The sequence below is a fragment of the Sceloporus occidentalis genome, unplaced genomic scaffold (genome assembly GCF_023333645.1).
Source record: "Sceloporus occidentalis isolate IW3139 unplaced genomic scaffold, rSceOcc1.0.p SCAF_1, whole genome shotgun sequence".
NCBI lineage: Eukaryota > Metazoa > Chordata > Lepidosauria > Squamata > Phrynosomatidae > Sceloporus > Sceloporus occidentalis.
Window position 1 is genome coordinate 71,972,079 of NW_028316981.1, and position 22,575 is coordinate 71,994,653.

Consider the following 22,575-nt stretch of genomic DNA (forward strand, 5'->3'; position numbering starts at 1 on the left):
TCAGAGGAGGTTTGCCATTGCCTTCTTCTGAGGCTGAGAGCATGTGTCTTGCCCAAGGTCACCCAGTGGGTCTCATAGCCAAGCAGGGAATTGAATCCTGGTCTCCAGAATCGTAGTCCTAATGCTCAAACAATTATGCCGTACTGGCTCTCTTTGTCTTTCTGGAGCCAGTGATAAATATGGGCCAAGAAACATGTTGCTTAAGATAGGCTTGAAATCAATAAACTTAGAGGTCTGACTGGACTGGCTATCATGCCAGGGCAATACAAAGTTGAGAGCAGAGCTGCTAAGGCTGTGCTCCTGCACACTTATATATTCTTTAATTTCTATGCCACCTTTCTCCCAGAAAGGAACCCAAGGCAGCTCACAAATAAAACTCTTTAAAAACTTATTACAATAAAACAATTAAAAATCACATTAAAAAAATATAAAATTACAAACTTTAAAAACACAGTAAAACCACGATACCCACTCCATATAGCAAATTCGCATTCCTAACACCCAGCTGTGTATGCCTCCTTACTCAAAGGAAACACTCACAGGAAGAGGCCACAAACTGCCTTGAGCAGTCTGTTGTCTTGAAAGCTAAAGATGTACACAGAAATGCTGATGGTCATAAATAGTCAGGCGCATCCTAGAGACAATCATCTCCCTAACAATGGTCACTACCTGTTTTAGGGTTTTATAATGCCTTCAGTTTTTGTAACGGAATACTTCATTCCATCTTAGTATTAGACTCTAGAAGGGAATAACATATATTTTGCTGCCATGCTTTGGATCTAATGACCATTTTCTAAGGCAGCTCCACAGTTAGTTGATTGATAGAGAGTTATCAATACATGAATAACCATAGCTAGGCTGTCTCTGTCCAGATAAATGGTGGATAAAGCTGATAAGCCAGTGTGGTCTAGCTGTTTGAGTGTTGGATCAGGACTCTGGAGGCCAAGGTTCAAATCTTGGCTCAGCCATGGAAATCCACTGGGTGACCTTGGGCAAGTCACACTCTCTCATCCTCAGAGGATGGCAGTGGCAAACCCCCTCTGAAGAAAGTTGCCAAGAAAATTCCATGATATGCCTTATGGTTCCCATAAGTCAGAAATGAAGGCACACAACAACAACAAGGTACTCTCTCAGCATTGAGTCCACCTGTGTCTCAATTGCACCCTCAAATAATAATAATAATAATAATAATAATAATAATACCCCTTTCTTTCAAAAGCTGGAACTCAAAGTATCTTACTGTTTAAAAGACTTCAGTTAAAAACATACAAAAGTGAACATTAAAATAGAATTAAACTGTTACAGTATTAAAACACATTACAGTCGGCCCTTCTTCTACATGGATTTTTTATACACAATTTGAAAATGTTAAAAAAAAGTATAAATTTCAAATATCAAACCTTGATTTTCCATTTTTTATAAGGGACACCATTTTGCTATGTCATTATTTTTAATGGGACTTGAGCATCCATGGATTTTGTTATTCATGGGGGATCTTGGAACCAAACCCCAGCGTATAACAAAGGTCCACTGTACTCATTAAAAGAATAAAATGCACTTAAAATGAACCTGGTCCTTTAGGGGGATACGTAACTCCCTCCAGAACAGGGTAAATGCCATTTAATTTAGGAAGAGGAGAATGTGATGATTTCCACCAGAGGTTGTAGGTTTCCAAAACCCAGCATTCACCAACATTGGCTATGCTGGCTAGTTACCATTTGTTGGATGCTGCATTTGCTTCTTATCTGCCATAATTTAGGGACAAACTGAGGTATGGGGATGGGATATGCAGTATAACAATGAATGAAAGTGAATGATTATTACACAGATGGCATGAAAATAAGACAGAAGAGGCAAGCAAGCTTGTTATTACACAGATAGCATGAAAACAAGATAGAAGAGGCAAGCAACTTGCTTTCTGCTGCTCCAGAGACTAGAACATGGAACAACGAATGCAAGCTACAGGAAAAGAGATTCCGCCTTAACATTAGGAGGAACTTCCTGACAGTAAGAGCTGTTCAACAGTGGAACACACTTCCTCAGAGTGTGATGGAGTCTCCTTCTTTGGATGTCTTTAAACAGAGGCTGGATGGCCATCTGTCGGGGGTGCTTTGATTGTGAGTTCCTGCATGGAGGGGGTTGGACTGGTCTCTTCCAACTCTATGATTCTATGAGCACCTGTTATTCATTACCAGTCTCCCATACAAGTACTAATCAGGGCTGACCCTGCTTAGCTGCCAAGATCAGCTGGGATCTTGTGCTTTTGAGGTATTTAGGTCCTTTTCCTACCTATGCAGGTAGGAAAAAACGCTCTTGGGTCTGTTGTTAATATCCAGATGTCAAGCATCTGCTCTGCCACGGTCCAGATAAGAAAGAAATCAGAATGGCCAAAACTCTGTTGAGAAACAGGTGACTCAGTTTTAAAGTGTCCCAAGTAAATTTATTACCTGGCTTCCCTTGAGAGCAAGCGAAGCGAGGCGAAGCTTTAGAACCATTGGCTGAATTCCTAAACCTGTTCTCAGATCTCTCTTTGAAAACAGATTGTACTCGGTACTTCTCTCCCCTAAATCTTGCCAAAACACTTCACATCTTTTCTCGCCAATCCTCAATTCAGATTTTGCATGGCTTTGGAAACCAGTGATGTGTAGTGACTAATGTATCTCTGTAGGACTGCAGAGCTGATGATTCAAAGTCCCACTCAGTGGGACTGATTTTGGGCCAGTCCACTACTCCTCACCCTTGCATACCTCACAGCGTTGTTGTGAGATAAAACTGAAGGGGCAGACTCATATGTCACCCTGAACTACTTGCAGGAAAACCTGTATAAAAATATTTTGAACATTATTACAGCTCTGTCCTGATCATCTACTTTGTAATAAGGTTAGCAGATCAAATGGTTCCTTATTCACAAAGCTCAGGCTGGTTTCTTAGGGCTAGCCTATATGTACCATAAGCGTATTATGCAAATTGCTGCAGATATTTGCACATTCCCATTGATAGTTAATTGTCTTCACTTTTCTGTGCAAATTCACATCTGTATACCCTTCCTCTGCCAAAAATGCACAGCCATACAAATCCACATTTGATAATGTGCATCATTGCAGATATGCCAGTAAAAACCGTGATACCTTTTCCTGTGGAATTTAAGGAGTTCCCACCCAGCCACCCACAAAAAGCCCAGATTCCTTCAAATAGCTGTGGAGGGATCACATTCTGTTAGAATAGTATGAGAAGTAGTTAAATCATGTAGACAAGCTCTTTTTTGCCCAAAACTTTGAAAAGTAACCAAATCATATGAATTTCAAAGTTTCACAGAAACAAGGAACTGGGAATAAGGAAGTAATTCCAACCTTGTTATCAGTTGGTGAAAAATAGCAAGCAGAATGCCATTCACACATTCAAGCATCAGGAGAAGACCATGCATGCTGACTTCTTCCCAGTCTGTGGATTCTGGGGCAGACATAGATGCTTGCAGGCAATAGCAAGGAAAATGTTTTAAACAGATGTCAAGGGAGGGTAGTTGGGGGGGGGGGGGAGTCCAGCATGCCATCAATTACAGCATGTCATGGAGGAGGGAGTGCTAATTGAATTCAATTAGTTCAGGGCCTGCCCCAGGATCCCCAAGGAAGAATTTAGGAAGCTGAGAAAGGTAAAGGACTTGTATTTTAGACAGGAGGAGCAGTAAAGACATCAGAGATGGGGAAAAGACCCAGGCCAGATTAACAGCAGGACTACTTCAGCCTGTGCCAATAGCCCTTGGCCCTCAAGCAAAAAAGACAACTGTGTGCTCTTGTGGTGTGAACAGGCTGATTAATTAACATATTTGTACTTGTCAAATAACCACAAGCAGGCTGTCCTGTAGTAAGTCTTTCATGTGTGAAACTGAATTGAAAGGAGAAACCTTCACATGGACAGTAAAACTTTTAAATGTCTGTGTTAAAGACTCTGGCAGGTACCTTCAACCCTATATTCCCAAGGTAAGATTAAAACAGTAAATTAACGTGGAAAGCCACTGAACAGACTTGTTCATATTTAACCCCAACCTTGGGGATTTTAAAAAAAAATTTAAAGTATATTTTACATGTATGTGTCTCTTTTCCAACACTCATCTATGGCCTGGTGCACACAGGCAGGAAGCGGTGTGCCACCGCCAATACTAAAGTTCCGGAGTCCGCAGCAACCTCATGCTCCAGAACCCTAGTCCATATGGGCAGCATCATCATGGCAGCATCCCATCCACATGGGTGCTGCCATGATGCCGCCGCCGCCATGCAACGTCCCCACATCCGCGCCAGGAAGAGACGTCATAAGGGCTGCGACACAGTCTTTATGATGTCTCAGGAAGGAGCTGCATTTTGCGTATCGTTCGTATCAGCCGCAGGAACAATCCAGAGGCCGCCCCTTTCTCCTCATGGCTGTTGGGCTGTCCGGGGGCATGAAGCTGCACAGACACCCCTTTTCCGGGCCAAAGAGGAGTGGCAGGTTGACTATCTGGTTACTGTGGCCCCAATCCAGAGCTTCCAGAGGCAGCACAGACCCGCCCCTTTTGGGCTGGTCTGTACAGCCCCTATTTAACTGCAAGGTAATTTATTTTTATATGGTAGAATTCAAAGACATAGCCATTTTAGTTTTTAGAATCAGTACACTGAGAGAACTTGTAGCACCTCTGAGACTAATTGAAAGAAAGAAATTGGCAGCATGAGCTTTCAGTCTACTTCCTCAACACATCTGAGGAAGTAGATTGAAGTCTACGAAAACTCATGCTGCCAATTTCTTTCTTTCAGTTAGTCTCAAAGGTGCTACAAGATTTACATACTTATTATATCTTTGAATTTGGGCATGGTAGAGTTGGATAAACTCACTCACTCACTCAAAATGCAAAGGTTTATGGCCAGGGGAAGTGTGCTGAAGAAGATCATGTTGAGGAAAAGACACTGAAATATCAATCCCTTTGGAACTGTGACTCCTCTGAGCCACATAGAGCATTTCATATTTGGATTTTCCTTCCTGCAATGAACTGGGTGGGGGAAGAGTGTCTTGGGGCAAGATGTGTTTCTGGGCTCCCTCCAGCTCTGTTCCTCACACTGCTATTCTGTCTTTCAAATGTTATGTGTCTGCAGACAAGTTCAGGCAAGGAAGCACAGAAAGGTTTGTACAAGCTGGAAAAGTGCATCATGGCAGCATGTACAGAAAAATAAAGACATTATTCCATTAAGTATATTACTACATTGCCATAAGCGTCTATTCTGTTGTATTAGAGTGGGGTGTGATATCTGTACTTAGCAATGATACATTAATTTCTCAAGTGGATTCCTATGCCTAGAAAAACCCCATCCCCACCCCTTTACGGCTCCTTTTGGTGCTCTTGGCATTTCTGTCTTCTCATTTCTCCACTAATATTTGCTACTTTCACCGATCAATCACTTTTTCCATCATCATCTTGGGGATTTTTGTGCATACTTTACATCCGTTTCTCCTGCCCTATGATCACACATGGCCTTTCTCCAATTTTATTTATTTATTGTTCCATATTAAATTCTTTACACAGGAAGCATAACATTTCTGTGTTCTAGGTAGCACCTAGCACACTGTGGATACTAATAAATATTAACGGGCAGTCATAAGGAAAATAAATGAAGTTTCTAAGACTTCTGGTTCCTTCTCAGTCATGTTGTGTGCCTTCAGATCTTTCTGACTGGGGGTTTCTTGGCAAATTTCTTCAGAGTGGGTTTGACATTGTGATCCTATGATGCTAAGAGTGTGTGATTTGCCCATGATCACTCAATGAGTTTCCATGGTGGAGCCAGGATTCAAATTCTTGTCTCCAGAGTCATAGTGCAACGCTCAAATTACTACACCATGCTGGCTCTCTAAAATGCTAATCCTAATCATTATTATTTAGGGGGGAAATATCTAAGCTGTGTTAGGAAGGATCCTGATTCCCAATATTCTCATGCACAGAACTGATGCAAATGGAGGTAGCCCAGTTGCTCTTACCACTCCGTGATACACTCATTGATCTCATAGCATTAGAGTGCTGAACACAGAGGTGGTAACTAAGAATGCTGGCCACCAACAGGTCTTCAGCATGTTAATCCTATCAGGCACCCCAGCCAGGGAGTGAGATCCCATTTAATTAATCACAGTCTCACTTGACTCAGAGCCAACCCTGATGCTGTGGTTCATGTGCTCCCCAGCTGGCTCCTTCTTGCCTCCTTCCCTTCAGCCCCCTTTTTTCACGCTTTTCTCACTTGGGTTCTCCATGGTTTGTTTATTTTCCATTCTAGCTTATGTGCATATTCTTGGCCAAGCTCTTAACCCCCTTCCCACAGATCCTTTTAATAAAGGCAGCATTAGTTAGCAATAACCAGCCCAGTCTGAATCTCTGCCAAGCTTTGAGAATCCCATATAATCTCCTTCCTCCATCCATTTACTTTGTGCAGTAAACTCTGCAGCTTGTAGAGCTGAAATGACCTCATCCAGGTTGTCCGGGCACATGTCACAACATTACCATGGAGCAGCAGCTTCCCCCAAGTCCTGGGATATAGCAAATATCTGACCTTTGTCCCTTACCCCTGCTTTTGCGGGGGGGGGGGGGGGGAGACACATCTCAGTAGCCAGGCTTCTGTCATCAGCACCCTGTGCCATCATTCTTCTGAGCTCATTTTCCTTTTCTCTAAAGCTTTATGGAAGAGTGGGAGATAGGTGTTGTCCAAGCAACCAAACCCTTGCTCACAGAAGTTGGAAAAAAGCAAAAAGCAAAATGTGGTTGGGATAGTAGAAGAGATCTAAAGCAGACTCATTCTCAGGGCAAAATCAATTGTAATCATGATGCCACAAAAATTAATCCAGAGCAGCCCCCTCTCAATGACAACTGTTGTGCGTGGTCCCACTGGTTGACTAGGGCTCCATTCCATTCAGAGGGAGGGTGCAAGTGGGTGAGCAAGGGAATGAGGCAGCTGCTCCTTCTAAGACCTACCCTCAAAGGCATCAATGGAATCAGTGGAATATACTCAGGTCTACTGTCTCATGCATGTTGGTTTATTTGTTCTTATCAGTTACATTAATCTCTTGCCTTTCTTCCAATGAGTGTAAGCTAACATTCATGGCGATCTTCCTTGCAACAAAATCCTTATAACAATCCTGGTAGTTCAGGATGTGAGAAGACTGTCAGTGGCTGGCCCAAAGTCTCTCAGTGAGAGTCACCCCTCTGTGGGGACTTAGTCCTCAATCTTCTCCCAAGTCACAGTCCAGCACAATAACCACTGTATGTCATTGTGGAACTTACTTCCTAACAAGCATGCATTGGATCAGGAAGTAAGCCTCACTGTGTTACTTCCACCATTAATGGGACTCTGTCATGACCAAAGTTTTCTGCACTGGGACCAGGTCAGGATTTAATGGCCTAGAAACATTAACAGAAGCAGGGTTTAGTCTAAACTTTTTTTCTCCAACTGCACAAGAAGCCCCAGGGCCACTACCAAAGAGAGATTTCTCCTCAATCTGCCTAGTACCAAGTGTTAGTTTGCATGACCACACGGGGCATTGGAGAAAGCGAAAGAGACATCCTCACCAAGACACTAAATGATGAAACTTTGGCACTGTCCCTGAGGTATGATGGTATTGTGAACCAAACCAGAACTGACAAAAATTATGTAATGATAAAAGTCTTTACAAAATCTGGGAATGAAAAGGTGCTTTCTAGATGTCAGAGACCCTGCAGCTACGGTGGCAAAAGTTGATGCAGTTGGCAAACCTGCAAGATACAGCTGGATCAAAAGGAGCTTGACAGTTGGCTCCGATTTTTGTTATCGTGTGCCTTCAAGACATTTCTAACTTATGTTGACCCTAAGGTCACCCTATCGTGGAGTTTTCTGGGACTGAGAGTGTGTGACATGCCCAAGGTCACCGAAAGGCTTTTCATGGCAGAGTGGAAAACTGGACCTTGATCTCTAGAGTCATCATCCAATACTCAGACCACTATACCATGCTGCCTTCACAAAAAGAAGAAGAAAGAAAAGATGAAGAAGAGGGGCCACATTCTGAAGAAGAGGAAGACAAAGAGGGAAAAGAGGAAGAGGAGACAGGAAATACAGAAATTTAAAGAAAATGGAGGGGGGGGGAAGGTAAACAGAGTAAAAGATTTACTAAAGACCAAAAAAGCTCTAAAATAAAGATAATATCTTGGAATGTAAGGGGTATGAATTCTCCCCAAAAACGGGAAAAAATCTTCCATTTTCTTAAAAAAACAAAACGCAGATGTGGCGTGCCTTCAAGAAACACATATAAAGCAAAAAGATATCAGACTTCTTAAGAATAAGAGATTTGGTAATGAATATGTCTCAGCTAATGTTAAAAAGAAAAATGGAGTTGCATTATATATAAATGACAAATATAAGACCAAAGTGCTCTTTGAAGACAAAGAAGGAAGATACATTGATTTAGAAGTAACCCTACAAGATGGAAAATGTTTAATCGTTGGTTTTTATGCTCCACTAGATAGGAAAGACCAATTTTACAAAAAGTTGAATGAAGAATTAAGCAAATTTAATTACGAAAAACTTTGATAATGGGAGATTGGTATGGGGTGGATGACCCTGAGATGGATAGACAATCTGGAAAAAGAATTAAAAAAACACAAGGGAAACTACGCAAATCATTTGAAAAATTAATAGAAGAACAGACTTTATATGACATATGGAGATACAAATACAACAACTCAAAGGATTTTACTCTTTTTTCGGAGAGACACAAGTCCCTCTCCCAAATAGACATGATGTTCGCTACGAAATCGTGGTGCAAGGACATCATAAAAATGGACAGCGAACCTAGGACAGTGTCAGACCATAGTCCAATAATAATTATGATCAGAACAAAACAGGCTGAATATGCATGGAGGCTTAATGACTTCTTATTGCAAAAAGAGGAAATTGTGGAGAGGGGGAAAAAAAAGAACTTAATACTATTTTTGAAGAAAATCTAAGGTCTGTTACAGATGTTACAACAGTATGGGAAGCATCCAAAGCATATATGAGGGGTTTCTTCATACAACAAAATCATATCTTAAAGAAAAAAAGAGAGAGAAATTAGAGGCCATGTATAATCTCCTCAAAGAAAAAGAAAAAGAATTAAATATAAACACAACTAACAGAAAAACAATCAAGGAAATTAAAACAATCAAGAAACAAATTGATCTGGAAGAAAATGAGGAGATACAAAAGACTTAAATATCTTAAACAAAGATATTACGAACACTCAAACAAACCAGGGCGCTGGCTAGCACATAGATTAAAAAAACAAAAAGAACGGAACATCATATCAGAAATAAAGACAAAGGAATCAATACTGACAACAGACCAAGACATAATTAAGAGAGAATTTAAAGACTTTTATAGTGAACTATATAAGGGAAATAAGATACCAAAACAAAAAGCAATAGAATTTCTTGAAAAAGCCCAACTAAAAACATTTGACAAACATCAGAGAGAGTTATTAAATGAGCCGATCACAATTGCAGAGATAACTGAGGCAATCAAGAAGAGCAAAAAAGGGAAAACACCAGGCCCAGATGGGTTTCCGGCCGAATATTATAAAACATTCGAAGAACAAATAATAATTCCATATAAGCTGACTGTCAATGCAATAGGAAAACAAAAATACCCGGAAACATGGAAACAAGCCAACATTGTTCTACTGGCAAAAGAAAATAGAGATCAGAAAGATGTAAAAAGTTACAGGCCAATCTCACTGCTGAACATGGACTACAAATTGTTCGCAATGATCTTAGCAGAGAGGGTTAAAAAAGTCCTTAAGGAATGGATACAAGAAGAGCAAGGAGGCTTTCTGCCAGAAAGACAACTCAAAGAGAACATATGCCACATCTTAAACATAGTAGAATACTATGAAAAACATAATGAAAAAAGCTTAGCACTTGTCTTCATGGACCTGGAGAAGGCGTTTGATAACGTCAGCTGGGAATTGCTGTCAATGATGTTCGTAAAGACCGAAGTAGGAATAACATTCAGTAGATGGATTCAGGAGATGTATAATGAACAGAATGCCAAATTGATTGTGAATCAGAGTAAGACAAAAGACTTTAAGATCACAAAGGGCACACGGCAAGGTTGCCCACTGTCTCCGCTTCTGTTTATTTTTATTCTGGAGTCATTGAACAACAGAATAAGAGGAGAAAATAGAATACAGGGCCTAAAGATCAAGAAATATGAATATAAGATGCGTTTGTACGCAGATGACATTGTATATATTTTGGAAAATCCAAATGATAGTATTGAGAACTTAATTGAAATTCTAAGGGAGTTTGAAGAAGTTTCAGGTTTAAAAGTAAACATGGACAAAACAGTTATGCTAACAAAAAATATGCAAAGTAAGGAGGAAGTACTACTACAAGAGAGAAGTGATTTTAAGACTGTAAAGAAAGTAAAATACTTGGGCATTATACTCACCAGTAAAAATGTAGATATATACCATAACAACTATGAAAAAACGTGGAAGGAGGTGAAGAAGGATTTAGATAAATGGGGGGATTTACAACTTTCAATGATGGGAAGAATTTCTGTTATTCAAAAACCTATTTTCTACTACACATTTTATTTTCCTATTGCACAAAACATGACCACATGCACATTAGACTAATGCCTACATTTAAGGTTCTTATCTTCTCTAGGAATATACCTTTGTTGACTACCTGCAAGAAATATATCAGTTCACTGGAAGCCATAAGAATGCTTTCCTGGCCTAAGAAATTTGTTCTGAATAGGATCTCCTGAGTACGGCTGGCAAAGATTAACCAGGAGGAACCTAGTGTGTGCCCTGAGCTTGCAGAATGCTAGGGTCTGCATCTGACTATCCCTTTTCAATCAATAAAATATATAAACAGATTTTCAGAAGTATGCTGTAAGCCTGAGCTTTTCTTTCCCCCAAAGGAAGCTGGCCTCCACAGAGAGGTTAACTAATTTGAAAAAGCTTGGGGAAGTGAGAGAGAGAATTACTAGTTATTAACCAAAGTGCTCCAGCAGGAATTTAATAACACTTCAATAAGAGAATGTCTTTGAAAAAGCCAGTGCCTGTCAGAATCTGCTTATTCTCACCACTGAATAACTTGCAGTCCATCTCCAAGAGCCATGAATTAAAAAGCATGGCTCCAGGGCAGGCTTGAGGCTGGGCAATTTCTATTACAATTCACCATTATCCTATCATGCTAGATACTTTGCGAAATAACGTAGCTCAACACTGTCAGAAGGTGCTGAGTGGTGTAAATGTAGTGTTGCAAAGAATCCAGATTGTAAAATATTGCTGAAATGAGGCAGGGTGGGGAGGAACAAGGGATTGCACCCATTGGCACTGGCCCAGTTTCCTTTCTTGTTTATGGACATATAACGTGGTGTACACTACAACCTGAGAGATCCATGTTCAAGTCCTCACTGAAGCCTGACACTCACTGAATGACCCTGAGCCAGTCATTCACTTTCTCATCTTGACATATCCACCTCACAGGGTTATTGTGTGGAGAGGAGGAGAGTGGCCAAATAAATAAATAAATAAATCCTAATCTACAATCATAGAATCATAGAGTTGGAAGAGACCACAAGGGCCATCCAGTCCAACCCCCTGCCATGCAGGAAATCCAAATCAAAGCATCCCCGACAAATGGCCATCCAGCCTCCGTTTGAAGACCTCCAAGGAGGGAGACTCCACTACACTCCGAGGAAGTGTGTTCCACTGTCGAACAGCCCTTACTGTCAGGAAGTTCCTCCTAATGTTGAGGTGGAATCAGTTTTTGCAAAGCATACTAAGCAGCACAAGTTTAGCAAAGAAGGGAACCAGAGGCAATCCTGTTGTATTTCCTCACCATTCATTCATTCATTCATTCATTCATTCATTCATTCATTCATTCCTGTGCTTTGACCACCTGCCCTGCATAGGGATAGACATTTTTGCCCATACCCTTAAAAGATTGATTGGATTCAAACAGCTGTAGCCTACCATACCAAATTGGCCATAAAACAGTGCTGGAATGTCTCCCATGGCCATACAGAATTATTGTGTTCGCTGCCTTGCAAAATCCTTCTTCCCCCTTCTTGCCCCATGGCTGAACCCTGATGTTAAATCTCTCCATAATGCAGGCTCAAGGTTAATGGAGAACAGGAAGGGAGGGTAGGGTTAGGGATGCTTTCACAAATCTTGTAATGCAGCACTCAGGCGAAGGAATGCCCATAAAGAGCAGAAGAGCCGACAGCGTATGAATTTAGGCTCCAATGGACATCAGTGGTAAAGAAATCCTTGTTCATTGGTCTATTTATTTTGGATTTAATTTCCTGCTGGCATATTGACAAAGAAGAGCAAAGAAAATGCTTTGAAGACATTTTGGGGATCCTCCCTGAGGAGGATGAAGAGATAGCAGCACAATGCTGTTTGTCTGAACAAGCATCCCATCATTGCTTGACCTGATTGGCTAATGAGAGGAAAGCAAGCATCTGTTGTGGATGGATCTTAGAAGGGTTTTCAGTCAAATCCCATCTATAAGCCTAGAGCAGGCATAGGCATTCAGTGCCGTCCAGATATTTTGGACTCCCACAGTCTATGTCTATTGGCCATGCTGACCAGGACTGGTAGGAAACTGAAATTCAAAAACATCTGGAGAGTGCCAGGTCAGATCTGATTCTTAACCACAAATACAAAACCATAATAATTCTAACACATAGTTTGGCCAGAAGCACCAGAGGAGTTCTTTGGCTTGAATTCTAAATGCTTCTCCCTAAACTGTCAGTCCCAGGATTCCATAGGATGGAACCACTGTAGGTAAAGTGGAATCATCGTGCTATAATTTTGTAGTGTGAAGAGGCCCTAACATTCACTGCTACACTGACATGAAAGCAACCTTCCACCTTGAACTTTGTGACAAGAACAGTGTTGAAGAGTGATGCACCTTCCAGCCCAATTGGCTTTTGTACATGGAAGTAAGTCAGCAAAAAGGACTTGGTCTGGCCATGCGCAAGGTTGCCTATTCCCAATCATGAGAGGAACTTATCTGACCTTCAATGAAAACACAGCTTTTTCTCTTAATGCTCAATATGAAAGTGGAAGCCAGCAATTGAAGGCCAAGCGGAGGAGGAGATGGGCAGAGAAACACGCCAGGAAAAACTTGGGTATGTAACTGACACTATTATTGGCTCTTGGAAGCACAGCAAGAACACAACGTGGGCTTTCACGTGAAGTCCCCACAGTGGGATTACCTCATAACTGTGCAAAGCTAGGCCATTTAGTTGACAGCCCAAGAGGGCTGGGCATTCATATGCTGCAACAAAGCTCCTCTTCATATGCAGTATGAGGTCTGTTGTCAAAGTCATTGGGAAATTCATTGTGCTTTTTGGACATTTACACCTGTTTCACTGCTCAGACTGACGATTCTAGGGATGCCTCCATTGCTTGCTGGAACATTCCATATACAGTACTTCAACTGATGTTTTTAGCAGTTAGTTGATAGAAAGCAGAAAGCAGAAAACCATCTATCTTAGACTATCTGGATATAAATACAATACTAGCCCTCAAAATAAAGAAATGAATGGGTGAAATGTAACCATGTTTTTTGTTTAAGGTGAGGTCACATTGTGGAACTATGTGCCATCTCGTGGCGAATTTTTCTGGTTTTTGCTCCCTTCCCACCCCATGCTGCTCTGGTTAAGGCAGGAATCATGCAGGAGAGGGATATGTCAATATCATGAAAGGCCAATTTAGAGAGCTAATCTTTTAGAGTGTTTCTTCTTTCCATCTGGTTCTGCCCTTCTTTCCTTGTAGCCTCTGCATTCCCATGTGACTGGTGCAGGATGAAATGGGGTGAATCCTTTCCTTTAAAGGAAGAAGGCCTGGAAAAGGTTTTTTTTAAATCAAATCCTACAAGTCACTTAATGAAAAACATTGAATTTGCCAGGCTTTGACCTCAAGGTTGTAGTGTCAAAAGTCAACCATATCACTATATCAGGAGCAGTAACTAGAACTGACTTTATTGTGACTGATCTCCCAGAGAGAGGGAATCCCCTCTAATCCCAGACTTTTGCATTGCATCTTCAAAGGAGAATTGGTTTACAAGCGGCTTTCCTTCATCTGAAAGAAAGATATCATTCCTTCCCCAACCCCAAACCTTGTTAGTTCATGAAGTTTTCAGCAGGAGATAAAACTAACTCCTTTCAGCCAATCAAAAGCAGGTATTTGTTTTAGTTCATCCATTTGGCTTTCCATTTTTTCCAGTCATATAATAACTCTGATAAACACTGAAACACTGGAATGAAATTTGGTACAGATATTCAGGACACAATTCTAAATTTCAAGTCTCAGTACCAGTCCAACTCCATGTCTGATTTCAAAGTGGTGAGGAAAATGCAAGAACATAATGCAAGATCTCTGCAACTATGCAATCAAAGTTGTTGTGTTTGTTCAGGGCACCAGTTTGATACTAACATATTAAAATACAATCCAGTGTTGTTCCTTACATGCATTTACAATGGATTTGGGGGGGGGGGGGAGGGGGGCAATATAATATGATTTTTTTTCTTTTGAATACTAAGACATCCAACTGAACAATGGTGTGCTGGTTTAGATTATGTTTCTCCATTTAAAAAAAAAACCCACAACCCATCTTGGCACATATACTATAATCTTCAGGGCAAAGACAGGTTCAGGAAATCACATGCTTTAAGAAGCATGGATATAAAAACTTTCCTGGTGATACCTATTTGCACCTGTGGAGGAGTACTGAATACATGGCAGGACCTGGCTGAACTACAGCACAACAAACTATCTTTTTCTGAGAAGCTTTTGTGTTTTCGCAAGCTTTCAGAATAGCAGGAATAGGAGGCCAGTCAATGAAAATACTGGCAGGATTAGGATGTGAGGCTTGCTAACTAGACACTGAAGGGGAGGTTGTTAGTCTAGTCCCCAGGCATGGATAAAACCACTTCCCTGAGGCATTATTCCTCAGTCAGCACCAGCAGTGGCTTACCCACTCCCTCTATGTCATGATTTGATTGACGATGTGGTTTTGAGCTGTGTTTTGTAACAGAGTACATTCACAGTCTTAGGTGGTCTTGATATGAAACCAGACCCAATTTGTGATAAATGGGCCTACGTGTCCACCATCTTTAGTTCAGGGGACTTCGGGATGAGGCATTCAGGGATGTGTCAGGAACTCTGGTCCTGCCACATCCCAACTCTACATTAGCTTTTGCCCAGATGAAATCCTGTATCTGTCAACCTGGGTTCCCTCCAGTAACTGGGTTAACTGTTGCTGTTGTGTGTCTTCAAGTCATTTATGACTTATGGCAACCCTATCCTCATTTTTTGGTGGGGGCAAGATTTCTTCAGGGGAGGCTTGCCATTGCCTTCCCCTGAGGTGGACAAAATGTGATTTTCCCAGGATCACCCATGTTTAAATGGAGATTTGCACCCTTTTCTCCAGATGTCCTAGTCCAACATTCAAATAACTATACCACACTGGCTCTCCTAAACAGTAAGAGAAAACATCATAAATAAGAATAAACAATAATTCAATAGCATGACACAATTGGACAAAAGAAAAACTTGGAAGCATTCCATAGGTATATCTGAAATCAGAACTAAAATGCTATTATGCTGTCATATTGCCAGTCTAAGGTGTTCAATATTTAAGTGAGATTCAGAGGGTTCTTTGGCAGGGTCCCTGTTTGTACCAGAAAACATAATAAAGCTAAACCAGAATCACTGAAAGTGTCTGTTTATGTTTTGAATAATCAATTGCTGCACCAGTTTCTCTACTAAAGCTAGTGGCCAATCTCCTATGTACCAGTTATCAATATAAATTGAATTAGTTAGCATTTCCCTATATTTGGCTACTTCTGTTCTGCTGCAGTTGGAAAGAGGGGAATTGTCTCTTCATCCAGCATGGTAGTATTTATTCTCAAAGAGGGTTAAGAGTGCAAGTTCAGGCATAAGATGAAGGATCTCATTTCAAATTACACTAATCATACACTGCACCAGTAATGTACATGGCCACTTTATAATTTTGTCCTCTCTGCATTTATCCCCACAACAAGCCAATAAGTTAGGATTCAACAATATAGCCATGTTAGTCTGTAGAATCAGTATGTAGAGAGATCTTGTAGCACTTTGAGACTAACTAAAAAAAGAAGTTGGTAGCTTGAGCTTTCATAGACTTAAGTCTATGAAAGCTCATGCTGCCAACTTCTTTCTTTAGTTAGTCTCAATGGTGCTACAAGATCTCTCTACATACAAATAAGTTAGGGTTAGCTCAGAGGCAAAGATTGGCCAAATGGCCCAAGTAACCACATGCTCAGAGGGATTTCAACTGATGTTTCCCCTTTCCATGGCCAACACTATAACCTGCCCTCTCATTGTACCAGCTATCTCAGATCAGCTCTTGTTATATAAATAGTCCCAGTGCTGATCTACAGTGGCAGAGTCTTTCAGATGTTCAAGTAATGCCACAATTAATGTACATAACATGCATGTTATATAAATTAATTTTCATAAAATGCAAAAGAGGCTGGCTGGATATGGAGGATGAACATGGCAACCCTACAATATCTGTGTTTAGACATAGAAGTTTATCATACGCGAGTTTTTGGCGATTTTTCCTGCCTATCGCGCAATGTTAGCATCACCAACGTTGCGCAATAATGTGAAAGCACAACGTCCTTCCAGACGCCATTCATTTCTATGGGAGCCCGTTGCACAACGCTCCCGTAGTTTAAGCGTCATTCCTCCCCTTTTTGGGCATTGCAGGCAAAAAGGGAAGCCCGGCCAGGTCTCCCGTTATCCTTGCGAAATATGTTGCGAAATGGTTTGGTGTGGTAGGCAGCAGTGCAACGCAACACTAAAGTTACTGATTGCAAAGTTCCCATTATGCTGGGCTGCTTTTTGACCCCATTCCCTTCCAGTGGCCTTCCTTTTTCAGGACAACCCCTTGGAGGGGGGGGGGGTGCCTTGTCTTGCATGAACACCTAGGAGGCTTCCAATGTAAGGAACCCCCAGGGGTCATCCCTTCCAGCCCCGCATAAACTCCGTGGAGGCTTCGGATTGAAAGGGCCCCTAATGTAGGGGCCCCTAGGGGTCATCCATCCTAGCTCCATTGCTCGGTCCTGCAAGGACACCTAGGAGGCTGCAAATGAAAGGGGCCCCTAGGGGTCATCCATTCCGGTGGCCTTCCTTTCCCCTCTCCCCCCCGGAAGCACAAAGGTCAGGATGCCACCAAAACCTCCAAGGCGCATGCGCAAATATGTTGTTGTGAAATGCGAAAGACAAAAGGAAGGTGCTTGTGTAATAAATAGTTCCGCAATGCATGGTTTCGCATCACGGAAATCGCAACTTTCGCGCAATTGTAGCGCAATTGTAGCACTAACGTAACATTACGGGGGGATAATGGAAAAGCAAGCAATGTGGTAAGACATCGCGCGAAACAGTCATTTTACAACAACATTCTTTACACTTCCTTAGCGCAATTGCAGGGTCCAAAACTTGAGTCTGATAAACTCCATAGTCTGGCTTGATTTACAGCTCCATTCATTCTGCTCCTCAGGCATGAGTTGAAGGGACATAACAACAACAACAACAAAGTATATGTCTTAAAAATCTGACATATTTATTGCACTGCCACACTTGAGAATATCTCACTAATCATATGTTTTCATATAAAATCTTCAACTTATTACAAAGAAGAAATTGGAGCATTATTTCGAAAAAGACATTGGATTGGGCCATTAAAGGTGTTATCTTTGATGTTAGTAATTCAATCAGCAAATTAATTAATTTCAAAGCCTATGAGTAGTAGGGTTTAGCAAGAAATAGAGAAGCAAATGGGAAACATACAGTTTATCTTTGCCATGAACTCATTAACTGGTTTAGCCAACCCATCCATTAGGCAGAATGGGGCAGCCAGAAGCAGTGAATTGCTTCACTCCCTCCTTCTTGTGGTGGTGGTGGTGGGATGGCAACTCTGTCACTGATGCTTGGCCTTACTCCATTCCTCTGCCATCTCCCACATTACTTCACCCTTACCTCTTTTCCCTTACACCCCTGCTTTGCTCCTTGAAGCTGCTACTGTGCTTTCCTCTTTCCTTCTGCTTCATCTCTGCCTTCTTCCTCCCTCTATTTGCATCACTTCATGCTGCCACCTGCCCATATGCCCTCTGTAAAACATATTTCAAAATTATTGGGAGGGGGCACTCATGGATTAGTCAAGGGAGACCATGGTAATCAATCTGCCAGCACTCATCTTCATAAATAGGTACCAGATTCCAGATATAGAAGAGAGGTAAATGAAAAGGGTATTCTGAGCAGGGAAGGATTATTAGCTAAACAGTTTCATGAGAGCTGGATCTCATTATTTTTTGTTAGTTTTACTACAGGTAAGGTAATCTGTCCTATTGGGTCAACTTGGGTTTACTAGGTTTTTCCAGCCTCACTCTCTCAAAGCTGTTCCAAGAAATGGCATCATTTTTCTACTTTTACGCTGAACTAACATATTTTCCACGAGAACTACTTACAGAATGATGGCTGAATTGCACATTACATGCAAATGTATGTAACTCTCTCCTGGCATCTCTCCCCCACCACACCTTACAATAAATATGTCAGAAGGGCAGCTGGGAAAGGAGGGTGGTGTAAGAGAAAGATTTTGTGTGAGGTGGAGGATGGGGAGAGATTTCCTGCCTTCCTTTTCCATTCCAAGTGATTGCCTCAAACCAAGCTGATTTTCCTTCCATTGGCATTTGCTCTGATAAATCTGACCTTTGCAGGTGTGATGTAACGAAAACAAACCAAAACAAAAAGATTATTAACACTCTGCATACATATATCTTCTACTGAATCTAGTTCCTTTTTAAAGGTGTGACTATCATATGGAAAAGTGGACCCTCCTGGGATGGGGCATGAAAACATCTGGGGATCAGGAATGCAGGAGGTAGAGAGTATAGCTATCTTGTCCTGGGCAAACAACTAGACTGAGGGAACAGTAGCGGGGTTTGGAGTTGTGTTTTTCCCTTTTCTTTTTGTTGATATTTTTGGTTTTTGGTTTTGTTTTGTGTTGTTTTTGGAGTTGTGATGTTTTTAGAACTGCTGCCCATCTCCACCTGGTTATTTCAAGGAGATCCTGACAGTGAAACATGGGGATGGTCCAGGACTCTGTTGATCTGGTGCCAGGTATCTGCAGAGTAGGGAAGCATGGTTCAATAGTCAGAATTTCTGTTGGGGACTTGCATCTTTGTGAGTGGACTTACATCAGTGGGAATTAAAATTGAGCAGTTTCATAATGGTCATATCCAGCAAGGACTGGTGTTATGTTATTACACAGAGGAGTCATCAAAATGATCGATACACATCAAGACTGACATGCATTGGTCCCATCATCCATTGGGATACTGGCTAGGGAGTGTCAATGGCCATCAGGTCACTCTTACCAGTGTCCCATTATGCACTTTGCAATTCACTCACTGGACTTCTTAACACCTCTGCTATGTAGCTAAGTATACATAAAGATATATAATGTGCATTGTGATAGAGGATTCTGGACAGAGTTAATGTACAAGTGGGTCCTGATAGGCTCAGTAATTACAAATCACCAATGTGGCAATATGTTTTGTTTTTATTGCAACCCAAATGTGGTGTTCTTGTGTCTGCAAAGTTCTCTGTGGACATGCCATGGTTTTCTGGGGCATTTTCATTCCATCCTAATCCCTCATCAGAATGGATGTCAGAATTACCGTATAGGCTATTGTACTATGTTAGAACACTGAGCTCCTTGTCCAGTTGAAGATCATTTTGTAGCAAAAACGGTACCACTTACACATGAGAGGCAAATATCAGTAGGATTGGGATGGGGAGAGCTCATGGTCTGCAGAAATTGAGGGAGAGGGAGAGGGAGAGACACACACACACGCAGAGAGAGAGAGAGAGAGAGAGAGAGAGAGAGAGAGAGTGTGTGGAGGGGTCAAGAACAACTCAATTGGATCTGAACATGCGTAGTAGTCATACAAAGTTTAAGGTCTGTTAGAGAGAGACACAAAACTAGAAGGAGGGAAGTGGATGGAATAACTTGGAAAAGGCTGTGGCAGACTAGAAGACAGACCAGAAGCACTGCACAGTGCAAACACTGTATTTCAAACCTCACTTGTTTTTAATCATTAATCCCCCATTCATGCACATCTGAGGGGGAAATAAGATGTTTGAATCTCCAGAGAAACTTTTAGTTAACACTGCTGGGAATATTTGCTAAATAGAGACATACTTATAAACAAAGTGTATAGGGAGGCCTATGTCATGAAAGATAGGGTTGGATAATATAGTCCTACATTAAGTGCATTGTGAAACTTCCCATTTAAATCCAGCTAATTCCTATTTAATTCAAGCTAATTTCCTCAGTGCATTAAAGCAGCCCACTGTTCTGTGAAGGAGGGGAAATGACCGCTACTCATTTACATGAACAAATTCTTTGAAATTATGTAGATGGGTATAACGTCAGGAATTTTGAAGCTGATGTTTTCTTAGCCATGGTCCTAAAGAAAAATCTGAGGAAAGGAGCAATCTCATTTAAAGCTAGACCAATTTCAACTGAAAATCTACAAGCAGATAACCGGGGGCGGGGGGGTATGGACTTTATCACACCAGCCTGTTTTTTTCACAACAATCACATCAAGTGAAGCAAATGGGAACATACCCATTTGAAAACATTCAGTATCGCACTTTGCTGCAATTGCGCACTTATGCTGCTTTGATCATTCATTATCTCTTCCTCACTCCTCCGCCTGACTATATGAATGCCCTGTTCAGTGCATGTGTGCATTTCAATATTTTAATTTTAATTTTTTCCATGAGCTTGTAATTATGGGTAAATGAAAAAGGTCTTTTTATTTTATCGTTTTGCCCTATTTAAGCAACCACTGGGGAAAAAAAATTAAAAATGAAAGGCACAGAGTAAAAAGAACTGGAGCCTGCTTGGGAATAGCAAGGGAGAGAAGGAGAGAGGAGAAGAGTCATGCCCCTTGCATGCCACGGGACTGCTGCCATATCGTTACTGCTATGGAAGGTCCTTTCACACCAAGAGGATTAATGGGATAGCAGTGATATTGGGAGTCATTGACAGGTTTGTGCAGTAAGTGAAAAGGTGTGTGCCAACAACAATTTAAATGCAAAGCAGCAACAGGAGAAACACAACATCATGTTATAAGTACCGCCCAAAGTCACTCTTGTCCTACTGAAATTCCACTTTGCTAGCCTCATGTAATAAAGTCCTTTGTAAAGAACCTGATGCCACCTTTTATTGGTACAACTACTTTAGGTTGTTGTTGTTGTTGTTGTTGTTGTTGTTGTTGTTGTGTGCCTTCAATTTATTTCAGACTTATGGAGACCCTAAGGAGAACATATCATGGTGTTTTCTTGTCAAGATTTGTTCAGAGGCGATTTACCTTTGCCTCCTTCTGGGGATGAGAGTCTGATACTCCCAAGATTATCCAGCAGGTTACCATGCCCAAGAGGGGATTCAAATCTTGATCTCCAGAGTCATAGACCAATGTTCAAACCATTATACCACAATGGTTCTCTCTACATTGGTTATTGATTATCTCCACTAAAAAAGTATACAAAAACTTGTGATATTAGCAGTCCCACAAGAGCCATGTCCAGTCATTATCTCTTCTTCATAGAATTTCTATGGATTAAATAAGTCTTTTAAACAGAGAAAATCTTATCTCTGCCCAATTAAAGTCTCTGTAACTTGAACTGAGGGGACAGAGCTGGAATGTATGAGGCCCTCCACATTTAGTGCTGCTGACAAGAGCAGAGGTGGTTTCCTGTAACAACTCTCTCCTCCTTGGCAGCTCAGACATTTTGCTGAAAGATTAATTATCACTGAAACCTCCTTCTCAGTTGTATAGTTAATAGTTTCTTCCGTGTCTGCCGGGGACAGGCATAAAAGGGATGCTAAAGCATACTATCCAATATGGTAATATTGCATTAGGGCAAAGAAATAGCCCATGTGCTTATACTTCCCTTTCTTTCTCCAAGCAGGAGGCTTTTTGCAAAGATTTAATCTGCATCTTTTATGGCTGTGTAGGGTGATCACTGCCTTTCCTTCCTTTCGCTCCATGTGTGCTTTTCTGGACTGCTAGAAGTTCAGTACATACCCATCATTCCATCTGCCTAAGGACAGGACACATCCTGAAACTGAATTGCTACCTGGGGAAATAAAAGGAAAAAAGACAAAAGATCTGGTAGTTTAGCATGTACTCAGAGTTAACATCACCAACGGACAAACCTGATCCACCTGAGGAAGTTGATCCTGACTGTCATGGTGAAAGGCAGCAAATGGTTATATCATTATTCCCTTTGTTGCTGTTTTTAACTGCCATCAAGTCAACTTCAACACTGTGAATGAGACCTCCAAGTCATCCTCTCATCAACAGCCCTGCTCAGGTTTTACAAACTCTTACCTGACTCAGTTTATCTATCAGTAATATGGTTGTCTTCTTTTCCTACTGCCTTCTATCTTACCAAGCATTATTGTATTTCCTA